The sequence below is a fragment of the Crocuta crocuta genome, unplaced genomic scaffold (genome assembly GCF_008692635.1).
Source record: "Crocuta crocuta isolate KB4526 unplaced genomic scaffold, BGI_CrCroc_1.0 scaffold32, whole genome shotgun sequence".
Taxonomy (NCBI): domain Eukaryota; kingdom Metazoa; phylum Chordata; class Mammalia; order Carnivora; family Hyaenidae; genus Crocuta; species Crocuta crocuta.
Window position 1 is genome coordinate 13,281,598 of NW_027529424.1, and position 17,899 is coordinate 13,299,496.

General features: G+C 44.0%; 1 protein-coding gene across 1 annotated transcript in view; it reads left to right on the forward strand.

Annotated features, from left to right (window-relative positions):
* The window catches only part of LARP4B (La ribonucleoprotein 4B), an 88,800-nt gene that overhangs the window by 860 nt on the left and 70,041 nt on the right, over positions 1-17,899 (forward strand). The window lies entirely within an intron of this gene.

Below are 17,899 nucleotides of genomic sequence, written 5' to 3' on the forward strand. Positions count from 1 at the left end.
GGCAGGGTCTGGAGGAATTAGAGAAAAACCGGGTCTAAGGATGCCCTGCGTTCGAAATAGGACCGGGGTACGCGGTGGTGAAAAGGACAGGTCAGCAGTCTCTTACCACCTGCGTCTCGGTCGTGTCCAGTCACAACGTAAACTTGGATTTCGGCACAGTTTTGTGTTGCTTGTTCGTTTCTTATTTTGATGTAAAAGGGCCTTTAATTTTGGATGCGATGCAGCGAGAAAATAATCTGTAGGGTGGCTCTCAAGCGCTCGAGACGGTCTTCCTGGCTGCACTGTAATTTGTCCTAATCTTAATGGAAGTTTGAAGTTTTGGGTAACTGGGGAAACTGAAGATCTCTTAGCACTGTGTCGGGGTATTACTTGGTAAGTTGAGGGATTTAAAAAAGGATAATGCCAAGTTGAAGACGAGTGTTGTAAGTATACAAATTACTTTCCCTTTTGAAAGTTTTTTTTTTTCTTATGCTTTTTAAGTGATCTCTTGTGTTAAAGTGCACTTGAGATAGGTGCTAAGTCGTCCTTTGCAAAAGGGGGGAGGGGAAGAAATGTTCACTGGTGCACTGTGAGCAGTGTGCAATTTCCATACTTCCCCACCTGCCCGGCTCCCTCTAATTTACAGTCAGGGTAATTTACAGAAGTTGAAATGGTTGTGGCTTTTTAGCTTTCCTCTGTATTTAGTATAGGGAGAGGCAGTTTGATGAAACACCCGTGAGAGAGAGCCCTTGGCTGGACTTTGCTTGGGTTGCTAAAGTGAAATACTTTCTGAAAGGCATCAGATTAGCAGGTTTATTATTCAACCAGAAAGTTGATTTGTGTATTTCCCTTTGAAACTTGCCTCGGGTTAGAGATAAATTTCATTCTGTATTTTGAAACAGTAATGTGACTTGACTAACTTACACCGAAGAATGGCATGGGTCTTACTGATTAGAAATGACTCGTGGTGCTTCACTGTTCTGTTTTCAGTATTTTTATGTGATTGTCAATTTTAATTTTTTAAAGTTTTGTGTAATTTGGTGGTTGGTTTTTGCTTGATCACATATATCTGAGCAGAGAAAGCAGGTTCTGAGGACAAAATGTATATTTTGAGAAAGGAGTTATGCTGTATTTGAGTAGGAGCCAGAGAGAAAGCAGATGATAATGGGAGAGCTAGCCTTCATTTTAACGTGTTTTGTGGAAGGGTAGCTGAAATTAAATGGCAGCATATTCAGGGAGATAGTGATTTTATTTAGGGTTTCCAGGGACTGTGCTTTTAAACGAAGTTGAGAGTTGGAGAATTTATTGAACTTAATATCATTTCCATAAATAAGCATAAGTTTTGACAAATACATATTTAAACTCTATGGATACGTTTTTGTGACCTGTTTGTATGAAACCGTCTTCACGTATCATAAAACATAATTCTGAAATAAGAAAAGTGCAGCTTGGGAGCACCAGGTTGTTAACAGTAATAAACAGTACCTGCAAGTACCTTCTCTCCTGTTAAGTAGATTTGCAACACTTTACAGGTTTCTGTAGTGCTAGACCTGTGCTCCCGTTTACCAAGTTGGAAGTGGCTGACAGACTCCTTCCACTGTTATTTCAAGTGTAGTGCTGGATTCATACTTTCCATAGCGATAAGTGGGATCATAATTTTGGTCTTCTAATTTTAGTAACGTGGTCTCTTTATGATGGTCCCTGGAGATTTTTAAAAGCAGTATAGATCTAAGTTACTTTAACTTCCATTTGTTATCGTCCTCACCTTAAAGGCACAGGTTTAAATATGCTTGCGTAACGTCATCATTGTGTTCTTGCAGAGTTTTCTCGTACTTAAAAGATTTTTTCAGTTAGGTAGATGGCAGAAAATCTCAGTGTAGTGAGGCCATTGCCTCAACCTTTTTGTAATGGACAGAAGAAAGCACTGAAGTTGTTTTTGTGGAAAATACATTGTTTAAAACTGACACTGTTGCTGAACTTTGTTGCTTTTGCTCTTTTGTAAAACTTCATTCCTGTAAAGAGTTCTCTTTTTTTCTGTAAGAGCTAATTTTAGAGTGCACAGTAAATGAGGTCCGCCTTCTGAGAAACTCACCAGATCTGATTGTAGTGGAGCTCAGCTCAGACTGTTTGCTAGTTGTTGGACTTGCTGGTGTCGTTGGAGCTGGTGTCTTTGATTAGAGAATGAATTTCTGTATTAGAATATGGAATTGTAAAGTGGAAAGCCACTAGGTTCTCTTATTAGAAGGAAGATAATTCCAGCGTGGAAATGTTTTTTTTTTCCCCTGAAGATCCAACCCTTTATTTTTCCTGCATGTAAATATCTTTAACCTTAGGAACAGGTAAAAAAAAGTATCAACTCTACTCATGTCTCCTTCCCTTCTTCCCTTCCCCCACCCTGCAGCCCCCGTGTCCTCAGTGCTTTCACAGACTGACTTTTCCCCATTTTCCTGGTGAGCTGCCCTGGCGCAGTTCATAAGGGCCGCAGGTGAGTGCTGCGCCACTTTTGCGTCTCTTGTCGTGGTTCGATTTTGTCTTCAGTGTCCGCCCTACTTCCCTGATAGTGAGACCTGGGTCACAGAGTGAATTGTATAACACGAAGGACGTTTCATAATTTGACTCAAATTTGAAAGCTGCTATTTGATTTTTAGAGTTTGATAATTCCAAAGATGAGACTTAGTCTTCACTGAAAATGTTACGTATGAAATCTGATATGTGAATGTCTTGGCTTAAACACTTATAAATTAGGATAGTATTTGTGTGACAGAACGTGTCTCTCTCTCTTTCTCTCTTTTTTTTTTTTTAACAGCACACCGTTTTAGTCACACTATGGCCAGAGGCTGCTTTAAAAGCATATCCTGTTTGTTAGGCCCTTTTTGAAACTCCTCAGTGGCTCTGTCCCCTGCCTAAATAAGAAACGCCCAGGGGCCTGGGTGCTTCCTCCGCGTCCGCGCTGGCCCGGTCACCTTTGCTGGGCCTGCCCTGGCCGCCGCCTCGTCGCACAGCCCTGATGCTGCGGTGGTGTCGCCTCTGCCCCCCCCGTAGTTTCTTTGCTGGGAACTGAAGGTTTTTTGTTTTGTTTTTTTTTAATTTTGCTCTTTAATCCATCCTTATAAATAAGGTATTTCTGGAGTCCTTCAAGAATCCTTGCCTTAATTTCTCAAGCCGTGCTTCGTGCACAGCACTAATTAGTGTAAGAAGCTCCTTGTGGCTGAGATGCTTTTTCCGTAACTCTTTGCCCAGCTCAGGCCCAGGCCCCCAGCAGGCCTTCCTCAGCCGATGATGCCGTGTGTCCTGCTGCACCTCTTGTAAATTGAAAATATTGTGAAATCAAAAATGCATTTAATACACCTAATCTTGAACATCACAGTTTAGCCTTGTTTACTGTAAACATGCTCCTAACACTTAACATGAGCCTGCGGTTGGGCAAAACCTGGTTGATTGTGAAGTGTTGACCGTCTCTCATGAAATTCATTGAATACTGAAAGTGACGAACAGAATGGCAGTGTGGGTGCGGGACCCAGGTCAGTTATCAGTTGTTACTCGTGTGGTCCTGGGGCTGGCTGGGAGCCCGCTGGCTGCGAACAAGGTGGAAATTCAAAGTTTGAGGTACAGTTTCTACTGAATGTGTATCGCTTTTGCACCATTGTGAAGTTGAAAAATTAGGTTGAAACATCATAAATTGGGGACCATCTGTAGATATTTAGTAATCTTTTAAGTAGACGGAAAAAGGCATATCTGAAGACACCGCTCACTTTGGTTGTAGGGAAGTGACTTGTGGCTTGTACAGTTGCGCTCCTGTGTAACAAGCATGAGAATCTTCACTGGTAATGAGTGCAGTGGCAAGGGCATGGTCATGTTTACCAAACGTTAGTGGTTTGATAGCTCTGTCCAGTACTTGGCGCATTTTAGATGGTGTCATTTAATTATGTGGCCTAGATGACACTCTTTCTCAGTCTTGAGAAATGTGCCCCCTTTTACTAGCAAATGTTTCTTCTTTATTTGGCTTTAAAATTAAAACAAATTATATTAACCCCAACAAAGCATTTTACAATAGTGGAAATGTATTTTTAAACTTAAGTGGATTTTCGCAGTTTTCGCTCCCTGTGGCGAGTCACTGCTGCAGGGTTGGGTAGAGACGAGAGACCAGGGTTCATGCTTCTTGGAGGAGGTGTTTTCATCAGTGAGACGCTCGCAATACAAAGACAGATGACACCAGAACTTTTCTCTAAGGCTTGTGGTATAGAAGGGAAAGGTGTTGTTTTATTGAGAGGAAAGCAAGCAGGCATTGAGATTCTTGAAGCTTCCATCCATAAAACCTGTTGACGGCCCTTGGCACCACACTCCCTCGCGGTCTCGCTGTTGCAGTGGTGTTACAGCAGCAGGTCCTGAGGCCCCCTTATCTCCCTCCCTTATTTCTCTTAGTAGCTCTTACTATTGTAACATTCCATGTAATGTCCATGTGTTGTTCTTTTTTAAATATTTTTTAAAGATTTATTTCTAGGAGAGAGAGAGAGACAGCGTGAGCAGGGGAGGGTCAGAGAGAGAGGGAGACACAGACTCTGAAATAGTGAAATAGGCTCCAGGCTCTGAGCTGGCAGCCAGCACAGAGCCCGACGCGGGGCTTGAACCCACGAACCGCGAGATCATGACCTAAGCGAAAGTCACGCTTAACCAACTAAGCCACCCAGGCGCCCCATGTCCATGTGTTTTTTAAAATGTTTGTTGATTTTTGAGAGAGAGAGATAACAGGGCAAGCAGGGGAAGGGCAGAGAGAGAGACAGAATCCCAAGCAGGCTCCACACTGTCAGCACAGAACCCAACACAGGGCTCAAACTCATGAACTGTGAGATCGTGACGTGAGCTGAAACCAAGAGTCAGACACTTAACCGACTGAGCCACCCAGGTGCCCCTGTAACTTCTGTATTTTATGTATGGTGCTTGAACGTTAACTCTGTGAGGTTGAGGGTTTCTATTTTGTTCATCGACGTGGACCCAGACCTCTGAATGGTACAGAGTATTCAGTGAGTAATTTATGAATAGATCCTAGGGTTATAATGATGAACAAAAGGGACGGATTGCCCTCCTTTTTGGAGTCCACTGAGGGAGGTAGATAACCAGTGACCACATATGAGAGCCATACATTGTGTGGGCCTTGTAGGCTTTGAGGGGCCAGGAGGCTCCCCTCGGAAGAGTAAGGTAGAGCGGGGTAGCCGGTGAGGCGAATAGGGCGAGTGTGCAGCAATGCTGAGCACGTCGTTAGGAGGAATAATCTGAATAAGGCTGAGTGAAGAAGGTGTCAGATGCGGTAGCAGCTGGACCATATGGAACCTGAGAGATCTCGGTATAGGTGAGAATTTTGCCCTGTATCCTAAGAACAATACAGAACATTTGGAGGGTTTTCAGCAGAATTCCATGACCATTGCCTTTGTAAGTGCTTATTCTGATTTGTGGAGAGTGGCGTGGAAAGAAAGGAAAGGGCACACACAGATGGGTATTACTCGACTGCGAGGTGACGGACCCTTGTGTTTATGTGGTGTTTATTACAGTGCAAAACGTCAAGCCCTGGCCTAAATGAAATAGCTTGTTTAGAAACTTTTTCATTTGTATTATACATAATGTTTAAAACAATATTTTAAAAATATGCCTTAAATTGCTTGTATTTATCAGTTGTAAAGTATATTTGGTATTTCAGCTTTTATTAAGACGGACTAATTAACAGACTCCTTTTTTAGAAACTTCTCTGAAGAATGAGAACATTCTGTTTTCAGATTTCAGAAAGCTTTGTTTAATTGTCAAAACTCAAAGTATAAGGATAAAAGCATAGTGACCAGTTTGATACAGATTTACAAATGGCCTGAATTTACAAGTTGATTATATTTCTCTGAACATATTAAACATTCCCTTTTCAAGTATTTTATTCTGAAAATATTGTCTCTTTTAAAACCAGTTCTTTAATGATTAGTTTCTGAACATTTTTCTTCATTAATTACATTATTCTGAATGTCTATATTTCATTGTTAAATTTTATCGTCTGTATGATTTCTGCCTTACCGTATATAATGTACATATTCCCAGAGAACATGTGGGACTGTATAGATGCCAGGCCCTTCCCAACTTATTTATTTTGAGAGAGACAGAGATAGCACAAGTTGGGGAGGGGAGAGAGGAGGAAAGAGAGAATCCCAAGCAGGCTCTTTGCTGTCAGCACTAGAGCCTGATGTGGGGCTTAAACCCACGAAACCTCAAGATCATGGCCTGAGCTTAAACCAAGAGTCAGATGGGGCGCCTGGGTGGCTCAGTCGGTTAAGTGGCCGACTTTGGCTCAGGTCATAGTCTCACGGTTCGTGGGTTCAAGCTCCGCATCAGGCTCTGTGCTGACNAACAACCACCAAGAGTTAGGTGCTTAACTGATTAAGCCACCCAGGCACCCCCACCAGGAAGTTGTAAAGGTAGACTTGAGGGGCACCTGGGTGGCTCAGGCCTTTTAAGCATTTGACTTCGGCTTGAGGCTCTAGTCGTGATCAGTTTGTGAGTTTGAGCCCCACATTGGGCTCCTTGCCGTCAGCGCCGAGTCTGCTTCGGATCCTCTGTCCCCCTCTCTCTTTGCCCCTGTCCTGTGCACGCCCTCTCCCTCTCTCCTCAAATAAACAAACATTAAAAAATAAATGTAGACTCAAAATTCCTGTGGAAAGTCACCTTTTAAAAATCTAGGCATGTAGAATGTAAACCATTTTCTCTTGTGTTTTTAGGAGGTAAAAACATTCAAATAATTGATAGTATGCTGGTTGTCATTTAGTGTAGAAGTTTATTGTAATAACCTTTTTGGATGAAAATTTCCCTGGGATTGGAAGTTTTCATGTTCCTTTTTGATTAATATCTGTATCTTCGGTGATTCTTTTTTCAGAATATAAAGCCGTTTCCGGTTTCTCTTCAACAGGTCACTTGAGTACAGACCATTGTACAAACGAGTAACTGATGAATCAGCAATATTTTCTTCACACATTCTCCNTCGCAGTCGGCTGTTTGTTTTGTGTATGTTGATGTGTTTTCATTTCTTTTGCTGAAATGATTACCTTCCAGGCCACCTCTGTGGGAGAGTTAACCCTAAGGGTGAATGGACCAGGAGGGGAAAATAGAGTCACCACAGAAGCAGCCAGCTGTGCAGAATTTACGTTTTGTGACTCCCTTAACCTCCACTGATGAGTGACCTGTGTCCCTATACAGAGTGCTTTGAGGTCCTAAATGACCCTAAGTTTTAGTAGTTTCAGTCAAGCCCAGGGACGTTCTTGGCCCTTTTCCTTTGAAGTTCAGAATATTGAGAGTGTGCTTGTCACCATGGGGGTTTGGGTCTGTCGGCTCACTGTAAGTTCCAGGAAAACCCAAGAGTACAGTTCAAGGTAAAAAACTGTAAGTCAGGTGTTTTCCCAGGTTCGTTGTGTGGCCCCGAGTTGTATCACTAGGTGATCTTACGAGCAGGGCAAATAAGGGCTGGATCATTAACCTCCAGTTCACAATTTGGGGTGTCAGTGCAGCTAGGGAAGCTTATTGAAAAGTTGTCAACCATATGTATATATTTTTTAAATTTTTAAATGTTTATTTTTTATTTATTTATTCATTTACAATTAGTTTATTGTCAAATTAGTTTCCACATAACACCCAGTGCTCATCCCCACAAGTGCCCTCCTCCATGCCCATTCCCCTCCCCCCCACATCCATCAGTCCTCAGTTTTTGTCAGCATTCAAGAGTCTCTCATGGTTTGCCTCCCTCCCTCTCCCCCACCATTTCCCCCTTCTTCACCTTGTTCCTCAGTTAAGTTCCTCCTAATCCTTCTATATGTGCAAACATATGGTATTTGTCCTTCTCTGCCTGACTTACTTCGCTCAGTATAACACCCTCGAGGTCCATCCATGTTGCTACACGTGGCCAGATGTCATTGTTTCTCATTGCCATGTAGTATTCCGTTGTATAGATAAACCACATCTTCTTGATCCATTCGTCCGTTGATGGACACTTAGGCTGTTTCCACGTTTTAGCTATTGTCGAGAGGGCTGCTATGAACATTGGGGTCCATGTGCCCCTATGCATCAGCACTCCTGTGTCCCTTGGGTAAATTCCTAGCAGTGCTATTGCTGGGTCATACGGGAGTTCTATTGTGAGTTTCCTGAGGAACCTCCACACTGTTTTCCAGAGGGGCTGCACCCGTTTACATTCCCACCAACAGTGTAGGAGGGGGCCCTGTCAACCATATATTTACCAAGGGTTTAATAATAATTCTGTGCTTCTAATCCGCCTAAATCCCGTCGCGTGGAGAATTTTGTTCTCACCAGCACTGTTACTCGCTGTGGAGGTCAACCAGGGGGAGGGAAACGTCTGACGATGTTTGTGTGTCTCCGTGTGAGCGGAGTAGCACGTGGAGATAGGATGTCCTCGGAGACCCTTGTTATTAGATTAACTAGGATTTGAGGAGCAGTTTATGAAAACTGCGGAAAATCCTGCAGCTGCAGTCCTCGGGTTTGGGAGCTGCAGAGACTCGGCCTGAAGCCCGTGGTGAGCGCGCAGGGCAGCGGGTCAGCAGGTGGCAGCGGGAGGGCTGTCCTCCCTGAGCTCGGGCCTCCTCTCGGCTCGGTCCTTCCTCCCTGAGCTGGTCCCACCTTGTCCTCCAGCGACAGAACCCCGGGAAGGTGGCCTCGTGCCACAGCCCCCCTTCACGAGGGGTTTCACAAGAAGAACTGGAGTTGGTGGGAGCGTTCGTAAGCCTTACACATGCTACAGAACTGTAAGCTGGCATTTTATGGGTTTTTTTTTCTTGAAACAATCTTAAAGCAACTATTAAACTGTTTTTTAAAATAGAAAAAACATTTATTTCAGGAAAATTAAGGGTACTGTTCGTCATTTTAGATAATTAGCTTTAATCAAGTTAGGAAGGCACTAACACATCTTCCAATTTGTATCATATATTCAGACTGTAGTTAACATGTTGTCTTTGAGAGATTCATATAAATTTAGTGGTTTCCTTCCTAAACCAGAAGACACTTGTAAACCTTGCTATCCAGGCTGCCGGTGCAGGGCTCCATCTTCAGGCTTTGAAATTGTCACCACCTCTGTTCATACCCGTCACCTTTTTGTAAAGAGCACTCAGACTTGAGAGCGGGTGACTTAGGTGAGCACTGTGCCCCCTCTCTTGGCCTTTAGTTTACCATCTCCAACAACCGTTACTGCTACTTCCTGCTCTGTGCAATAATGACTTCAGATGGGAACAGCCTGCAGCCTGCCGACAAAATGTGAGAAATGAATGCACGCTGCCCCAGTCCTCCACTCGGCAGTGCAATTGGCTTGGGAGTCGGGGTACCTAAAATCCTTGGGGGCTTTTGTTGTGTTTTGTTTTTTGTTTTAATATGTTTTTCAGAGCACCTGTTTCAGTGTTTGGAAAACTGAGGCCTTGGAGACAGTTTGCTTTATATCACACGACGAAGAGCAGAAAATGGGGTCAATCAAGTTTCTGGCTTCCAGGTCCGTTGCAGACGGGACCCAACTCTTAGGAAAGCTTAGGTGTTCTATGTACACATTAGGTCCAAGTAACCTGATACATTTGCAGCCTATGCCACACAGCATAGCTGAGCTTCAGAAATGCTGGTTGGAACCAGAAAGTTTTAATAATGCTTTGTACAGTGTGTATTATTAGGGTGAGGGGTACCTCACACCCCAAGACTGAGAGAAGTTCATTTATTTCACTGAACAGTAATTCCGAGTTACTGGAGCTGATGCTGACTCTGATATTTCGCTTGGAACTTTTATGGTGTGACGGCGTTCATGTGTTGAATTATAATCCAAAGTGGCCTGGGAGTGGTGATCCAGTTATTTATAAAATGGAGATCGTATTGTGCTAAAATACATATATTTTAGAATATCAAACTGAAAGATTGTCTAGACTAGTAGATCTATTTGAAGTTACTATTGTAGAACTTACATTCTTTGATAAGTGTGGGATCCCTTTTGTAGGGAACACTTCATGTTAGGTGGTATTCACACTGTCATGCTGAGAAATGTGAAGGTGTGTTCAGTTGCCATAGCTGGCATTTGAGCCCTGGTCTTAGACTCTGGCTGCTCCTTTGTGAGTCAGTGTGGCGCTTCATGGCTCCTGGGTCCAGCCTCTGGCTCCCTAGTGATTAGTAATGACTGCATTGGTTTCATCACGCGCTGTGACGCACCTGTCCTAAACATGCTCGCAGCAGGGAAGATGGGAGTGCCCGGTGTCACTACTTGGTCAGGGGGGAGTTGGGGTGCTGGGCGGGCTTCCAGCCTCTGCTCTTGACTCCTCCTCAGATGCCCAGCTTGTTCATCGGTGGACTGGGTGGGAGGTGGGGGGTTCCCTTGAGCTTCTGTGTCTGTGATTAACATTTCTGGTATGTGTCTTTTTCCAGTGAAAGGACTCAGCTTTCAGCAGATTTTCCAAAAGATCTTTGACCTCTGTCTTCAATACAAAAAAGGTTTTAGCATGTGTTTGCCACTTAGGAACTCCTTCAAGGATTTGTTGTTATTTTAATAATTAAATGTAATTTTTTATCGTCAACATCACTTTGTATTTGGCTCTTCTGTATATTTAGATTCCAAGTGTAAACATATGCACGCGTACATCCAGAATTTGGAGGGTATCTGAAATGAAATTAAACTGAACCCATGATAATTTTCCCTCGTCCTAAAAATACTACCTTTTCCCATATTAACACATCATTTGTAGTCTGCAGCCACAGAGGCTTTTACTTGGAATCATTTTAAAGACCAAGAATTTCCTCCCGTGTGTTGATTGCATGAAAGACATAGTCATTAAACCCATATTTCCTGAGGCTTTACTCTGACAGGTACTGTGTCAGGAATGCTGTGGCCGAGAAGGTAGACATGTTCCTTCCCTCCCAGCATGGGAGAGACCGCGTGCACTTGACACACTGTGTCACTGGGCATAATGGGTTTGCAACCCAGGCAGTGGTGAGGGCAGGGAATGCCAAGTGCAGACCTTCGGGGTGTGAACTGTTGGGTAGTAGATAGTTTCCTGTTTTAGAAAGGTCATTCAGGAATGAGGAATTGGTGGGGTTGGAGATGCGTACGAAGTTGGGGTAGTGACTTGGTCCTGAGATGGATGTTATCTGAACAGCTTACCCATAATAGAGATGGGGAGATCCAGGCAGGTTAGAGAACGAGAGGTTGAAAATGTATTGACAGGTGTCTGGTTTGGGCCGCTGGGCGGATATGCTGTCCTTCATTGAGATGGGAGGGGTCAGTTTTTGCTTTATCTTCTGTGAGAAGGATGGCGGGAATGGACTTTATAGATGATGGATTTTGGGGAGTCCCTCACTTGCACTGACGTTCCGCACGCGGTGGAAGAGCACCCCTTGGTGTGGGTGCGGGGTAGGGGGGAACTCTGGGGTCACCGCGGGGGCTGTGCGGGGCTGGCGCAGGCTGCCCGCTTCCTCTCCCACCGGGTCGCCCGGGTGCTTTCACGGAGCCAGCCCCGGGTGTCCCGCGCTTGGTCGGGGTGCCCTGCTCCTTCCTGCACTTGTGCAGCGGAAGTAGTGTAGACTGGTACCATAGTGCAGAACCACAGGACCATGACTTTGAAAACTTCGGGGTTGGAGTGTCTCAGGAAAAACAAATCACAAGGAAAACTATTAAATTAGGTACACGGGTAAGACCTTATAAAAATTGGAGAATAATTCTAGAAGAACTGTGTACTTTAAACAAACAAAGTGAAAATGTCAGGTGATGCATTGTGGATGTGGTTTAGGTGAGAAAGAAAGAAAAGAGAGTCTGGTGGACTGAGTCAGTCTCAGGAAAAAGCCCAAGCCACGGAGCATGTACAAGTTAACGTGGTGAGGGGTTCGTGTGTCATGGTTAGAATTGCCTGCTCTGATTACGACTACTTCCAGTCACGGCGGGCAGGAGAGCTTGGCTGCGCCAGTGGAGAGTGTGCTCCAGTCGCCCAAGGCAGAGGAGACTGCATGCAGCCGTGCCCAGCGGAGGGCAGACCTTGGCTGCAAGTGGCTGGTTGGTCATCTTCGCAGGTCCACGCCCTTGGAGAGGCCCGGCGCCCTGGTTGTGTCCCGCCCCGCCCCTGCTTCTCTGGCCCTTCCCCTCTCACTCCCTTGCGCCCCCGTCTTTGGAGACCACAAAGACCGCCTAGGCCAGGCATTTGAAGGGCGCTGCTGGAGGAAGCAGGGAGGATGCAGGGAGAGAGGAGGAAATGGGGCCGAGACCACGGATAAAGGACCAGCGGTCCCTCAGTTAGTGCTGCTTCTCCAGGGTGGAAACTGCTGACAAACGCTCAGTAGTTTCATGAAGTTTTTTCAAGTTGTCTTACGTTCAGGCTGTATTTGGGTCCCTTGCCTTGACTTGTGAGGTCTGAGATCTGAATTCCTTTTTAAGTTTTTTTTCCCTTAAAGTTTGTTGACATACATATTTAGTTATTTAGAGCACGCAAGCAGGGGAGGGCCAGAGAGAGAGGAGATAGAGAATCCCAGGCAGGCTCTGCACCGTCAGTTCAGAGAGCCGGATGAAGGATTTGGTCCCGCCAGCCATGAGATCATGACCTGAGCTGAGCCACTGAGGCACCCCTGATTTTCAAGAGTTTATGTAGGATTGTAATTGTTGCAGGATATTTCACTCGGTCACCAAACTGCTGAGAAATCTAGATCTATTAGGAATACTAAATTTAAGAAAGGAGGGATGCACATTAGTATAGGTCTTGAAATAAGGCGTATTTTATCTACTTAGAAAGGTGTTAAATGGCCTTTAATTTTTAAGGAAGCTGATTTGCCTATTTACATAACAAGATTTTAGAGAATGTCTACAGGGCTCTCGTGAGGGCTTGGGGAAGAGAAGTTTTGCCATCTTTATCACTATTATCTGTTGGATCAAACAGCTCTTTACGGAGTTAGAGTCCTATTGACCCTTTGGAATGTTTTCATGACTTGCTGAATTTCATTGTCCTTCATTTGGAGAAACACTACACATTCTGGATGTTCCTGCTTTGTTTTGATTTATTGGTGAGCTAATTGACATAGATTAGAACTACCTTTTCCCAAGGCAAAAGTTTCCTTTTAATTTAACGTCTTTGAAAGCTACGTGTTTGTTACAGGATGAAGTGAAGATATTCTGTCAGTGTCAGGTATACAGGTTTTTGCTTGTTGTGTTGGTGCTTTTACATTTTTATTTTTTTATGTTTATTGATTTATTTTGAGATAGCATGCGTGCAGATAGTGAGTGGAGGACGAATAGGGGAGAGAGAATCCCAAGCAGGCTCTGTGCTGACGTGGGAGATCTGTCTTACAAACTGGGAGATCATGACCCGAGCTGAAATCAAGAGCCTGAAGCTCAACCAACTGTACCACCCAGGTGCCTCACTTGCTTTTTTAAAACTAATTAAATTTATTCATTTATTTATTTTGCTAAATCACTTTATGTATAGTTCTGGACTTGGGACAGTTTATCAATTCTAGCTCTGGTTCTTTGGCGCCCTCCTAAGAACGATAAGCGTACTGCAGTCTGAGCAGCACAGCATTCCGGCAGCGCAGAGCGTCTCTGGCTCTGAGTTCTGTCATGTGCTACAACGCGAGCTCTAAGGTTGCTCACCACCACCCCATCCCAGTTAAGTAGCATCTGCTTTCAGCTGAAAAGCTGTAGTCATGGGACTATAAATTGGAAAGAGTAATACAATGTGATCAGCAGTCCTTAAAGAAATGAAAGATTGATAAGGATGAGGTGGAATCAAGGCTTTTTTCTTTGAAAATAATTGAAGCAATGTACTATCCAGAGTTTGTTTATGAAGAGGACTTCTGGGTCTCTTGAAAGACTGTTTTTTGAAAGACTTTTTATGATACGGATTCTGACTTCTCTTTGGTGCAGATATACACGATACTGCATTTGGTCATCGGTACTTTTTGTGTTCAGCTGTAAATGAGAGAGAGTGGAGGTTTTTATGGAGAGTGTGGGTAATCTCAAGAAAATGGTCCCATGTTCAAAATGAAGTTAACAAAGCTGTGTCATAAAAAAGGGAGAACTACATATATGTAGTTTCCTAGGGTAAAAATAAATTCTGGAAGATACTGAATGAGGCAGTTCTGCTCTCTTGGCCCATAAGGCGATCACACAGATGAAATTCCCGCAGTCAGCTGTTTTTTCCTCTTCTGGACTCCAGGTACATTTCATTTGCTCTCGGGGGTTCGTGTGTGGCGAAGGAGAGCGATGCAGCGGTATAGGTGCACCTCACCCAGCAGGTGGGCACCTCACCCAAGCTGTGAGGGGCCTGAATGAGGCAGGGGGCAGGCTCTCGGCCACAGCCCTGGCTGGCCAGGGCTTATGGTTTGCAATGTGGAAACCGCTCCTACTGGGAAAGGGTTGGTAAGCATGTTGCGTTCTTTTTGCATGTTGTCCCAGCACCATTTATGGAAAAGCATTTTCTTTCCCCCATTGAATGGTCTTAGCACCCATTTGAAAATTCACTGGCCATGAATGTGAGGGTTTATTTCTGGACTTTTAAGGTCTGTTGTGTTGGTCTGTATGTGTCTCCTTAGGCTAGCATCATGCGTCTTACTGCTTTAGTTTTGTAGTAAGGTTTGAAATCAGAAAGTATGAGTCTTCCAGCTTTGTTCTTTTCAGGATTATTTGGCTATTCTGGGTCCCTTGTATTTCCATAGGAATTTTAGGGTCAGCTCATCAGTTTTTGCAAAAAAGGCGGGTGGGATATTGATAGGGATTGCATTGACTCTGTAGATGTGTGGAGCGTTGCCGCCCAGGGAACAGCGTGTATTCCTGTCCGTGAACACAGCACGTCTCCTGTCCATGGAAACCAGGTGTCTGTACGTCAGGGCTTGTTTTGCCTTCTGTCAATGGTTCTCAAACATATTGGTCTTGGGACCTCTTTACACTTTTAAATATTATTGAAGATCTTTAAATCATACTGAAGATCTTTTTTTTTTAATGGCGCCTATCTATGTTGGCATTGAACATTAAAACTCAGATTTATAAAAAATGTTTTTCTTTAACAATAATAGCAAAGCCGTTACACGTAATATAAATAACATTGCTTATGAAAAGGTAGTGTTCTTTTCTAAAACAACAAAATAATTTAATGAGGAGAATGGTATTGTTTTGTATTTTTATAAATCTCTTCAGTGTGTAATAGAGTCTCAGGTGGATTCTTCTGTGTTTCTGCATTTGATCTGTTAGTGATCCGTTATTTTGGTTGAAGAATGAGAGGGAAATCTGATGTCACACAAATGAGTAGCTGGAGAAGTGAGGAGTGTCTTAATAGTCTCTTCACATAGGGGCGCCTGGGTGGCTTAGTCGGTTAAGCGTCCGACTTTCGCTTGGATCATGATCTCGCGGTTCGTGGGTTCGAGCCCCGCGTCGGGCTCTGTGCTGACTGCCAGCTCAGAGCCTGGAGCCTGTTTCAGTCTGTGACTCCCTCTCTCTCTGACCCTCCCCTGCTCACGCTGTCTCTCTCTCTCTCTCTCCTAGAAATAAATAAAACATTAAAAAAAATCTCTTCATATAACCTTGACTCTTCTCCTTTGTGACTGCGCCAGAACTCCACGGCGGTTTGCGAGGAGAGAATGTGAGTGGCAAAGGCTAACAGCATCTTGGAGTTGCTGTGACGGTTGGTGTGATCTGAGGGCCCTGGGAAGGTCTCTGGGCCCCTAACAGGCACAGACCACCCTCTGAGACCCCTGTCTTAGAGAACAAGACTGAGTTGTACATTTTCACCAAAAAATGGTGTGACAGCCCATTGGCATTTTTATTAATCTGTACTGACAGCCCGCTGGGAAGGGACCTGGGAGCTGTTCCTGCCGATCAGTACTTGTCTCTGTGGGAAAGGTACCGCGGGCGGCCCTGAATGGTTGGGTGCTTGCTGGGTAAACACGGAAGCAGCGAGCCAGGGGAGTTTCATTACGTGTGTGTGATTATAAAACAGTAAGGTATTTGGAAAATTGAGACTACAGAAATAAAACAAAGTCAGACACTATTCTGGTGTTTTAACTCTTAGCCATACATTGTTAGTTGTCTGGTGTATTTACTTTTAAGTATATTCAAAGAGTTAGTTACGTGAATTTTTAAAGCATACTTGTAATTGTACTGTCCACAGTCTCACCTCCTGCTTATTTACAACTAAGGTAATCTCTGAATCTTTTCAATAGTTGATTATATTGAGTTAGTTTCTGCTTTTCTGTAGTTAAATATTTTTATTTCTTTTTTTGTTTTTTTGCTAAAGCTAAACGTTATTCATGAGGTAGTTTACATATTTTTGTATTATTATCACAGATTTTAAACAACAGTAAGTATGTGAAGTTTCAGATGGATATTGATATTATGTCCCAATTAGGTTTTTCTTTTTACTTTATATTACAGAACATTTTAACCCCAGAAGTAGAGAGGGCGGGCAGGATAGCAGTCCTCACTCAGTGCACCCATCATCCAGGTCTAGCGCTGTGTTCCTGCATTCTTGTTTTGTCTCATCTCTTAAATTTACCAAAAACAGTTACTGGCATATTTTAAAGCAGATTCCAGATATATAGTTGTATCCATAGTCTTTTAGTTTGTATATCTTGCAGTTAAGACTTTGCCACAGCACCTGGATTGCACTCAACAGAATTAATAATCATTCTATAATATCCTCTATTACCTAGGCAACATTAAGTTTTTCCTGTCAAAAATGTCATTCTAGAGTTAATTTATTTCAATCCAGAAACAGTTTTCATATAAGGTTATTTTGGTTAAAGCTTTTGTATTTTATAGCAGTAAAAATCTCCCATTTTTTTCATGTCTTAGATTTGCTGTAGAAATGAGGTCATCTGTCTTCTAGAGTACGCCACATTTTGGATTTAGCTAATGGCTTTGTGTTGATGTTACTTAAGGCATATTGCCCCAGAATTTCCTTTAAATTGGGAGTCAGATCTAGAGGTTTGATAAACTACAAGTTCTTTTTTTGGCAAGAATACTTCATAAAGGGTTCTCTTTGCTCATACCAAGAAGAATGTAGCACCTGGTTGTTACACTTCCAGTCAGGAGGTTGAGAAGTCGCTTCAGTGTCCATCTGGTGTAACCATTATAAAGTTGTCTGTCAGCTCCCACCCGATTCCAGCAGACATCGATGGTCACCGCCTTCGTTATTTCATTAGATGTTGTGTATTGTGATCTTCTGCTTGGGCCGTCGGCCGCCTGTTAGTGGCGCTTGCTGCACAGGGAGCAGCTTGCCCCTGTCAGTGCTTTGCTTCTGCTGCAGTCGTCACCCAGGAAAGGCGGCCTAACGGCTGTTTGCCTTTAGGGATCTTCAGGAAAATGAGTTGGAATCCTGACAGCCTGCACAGGTGACCAGCGCGGTGGTGGCGTTCTGAACCGTTGTGGATCCTAACGTGTCTGTTACCCGTACATTCTTTTTGCTCCGCACGTTGTCCATGTGCAGCTGTGAGAGCCCTGCACGCTTGGAAAGTGAAGAGGAGTGATGAGAGACTGAGGAGTTGTCACAGCATGGAGGGGACCGAGAAGTCACAGCTAGATGCGATGCGGGGTCCTGGATGGGACCCCGGAGACCTTACCAAATGTTGAATTATGAAGCACACGTTTCTGGTATATGGGAAAAGGATTCGTCAGGAACAGATGTGAGAGGATTGAACCCTCCCAAGTGTTCTTAAGATGGATAAGGCTTTCAGATGTAGCTTTGACAGATGAAGTGTAAAGTGTCCGGCTAGCGTAGAGACCGCGAGACAGTAGGAAGTGCACTCTGGTGTCCTCTCTCTGCTTTTCCACATCGACCGGTGAAATCAGACCAAGGCGATCACTCCTATCGCCGGGCTCGGGAGGGCCGTTGTGAAGCTGCCTCTGCCCAGCGTCGCCGCTTCAGACCACTAGGTCTGGGGCCGCTCAGGCCTC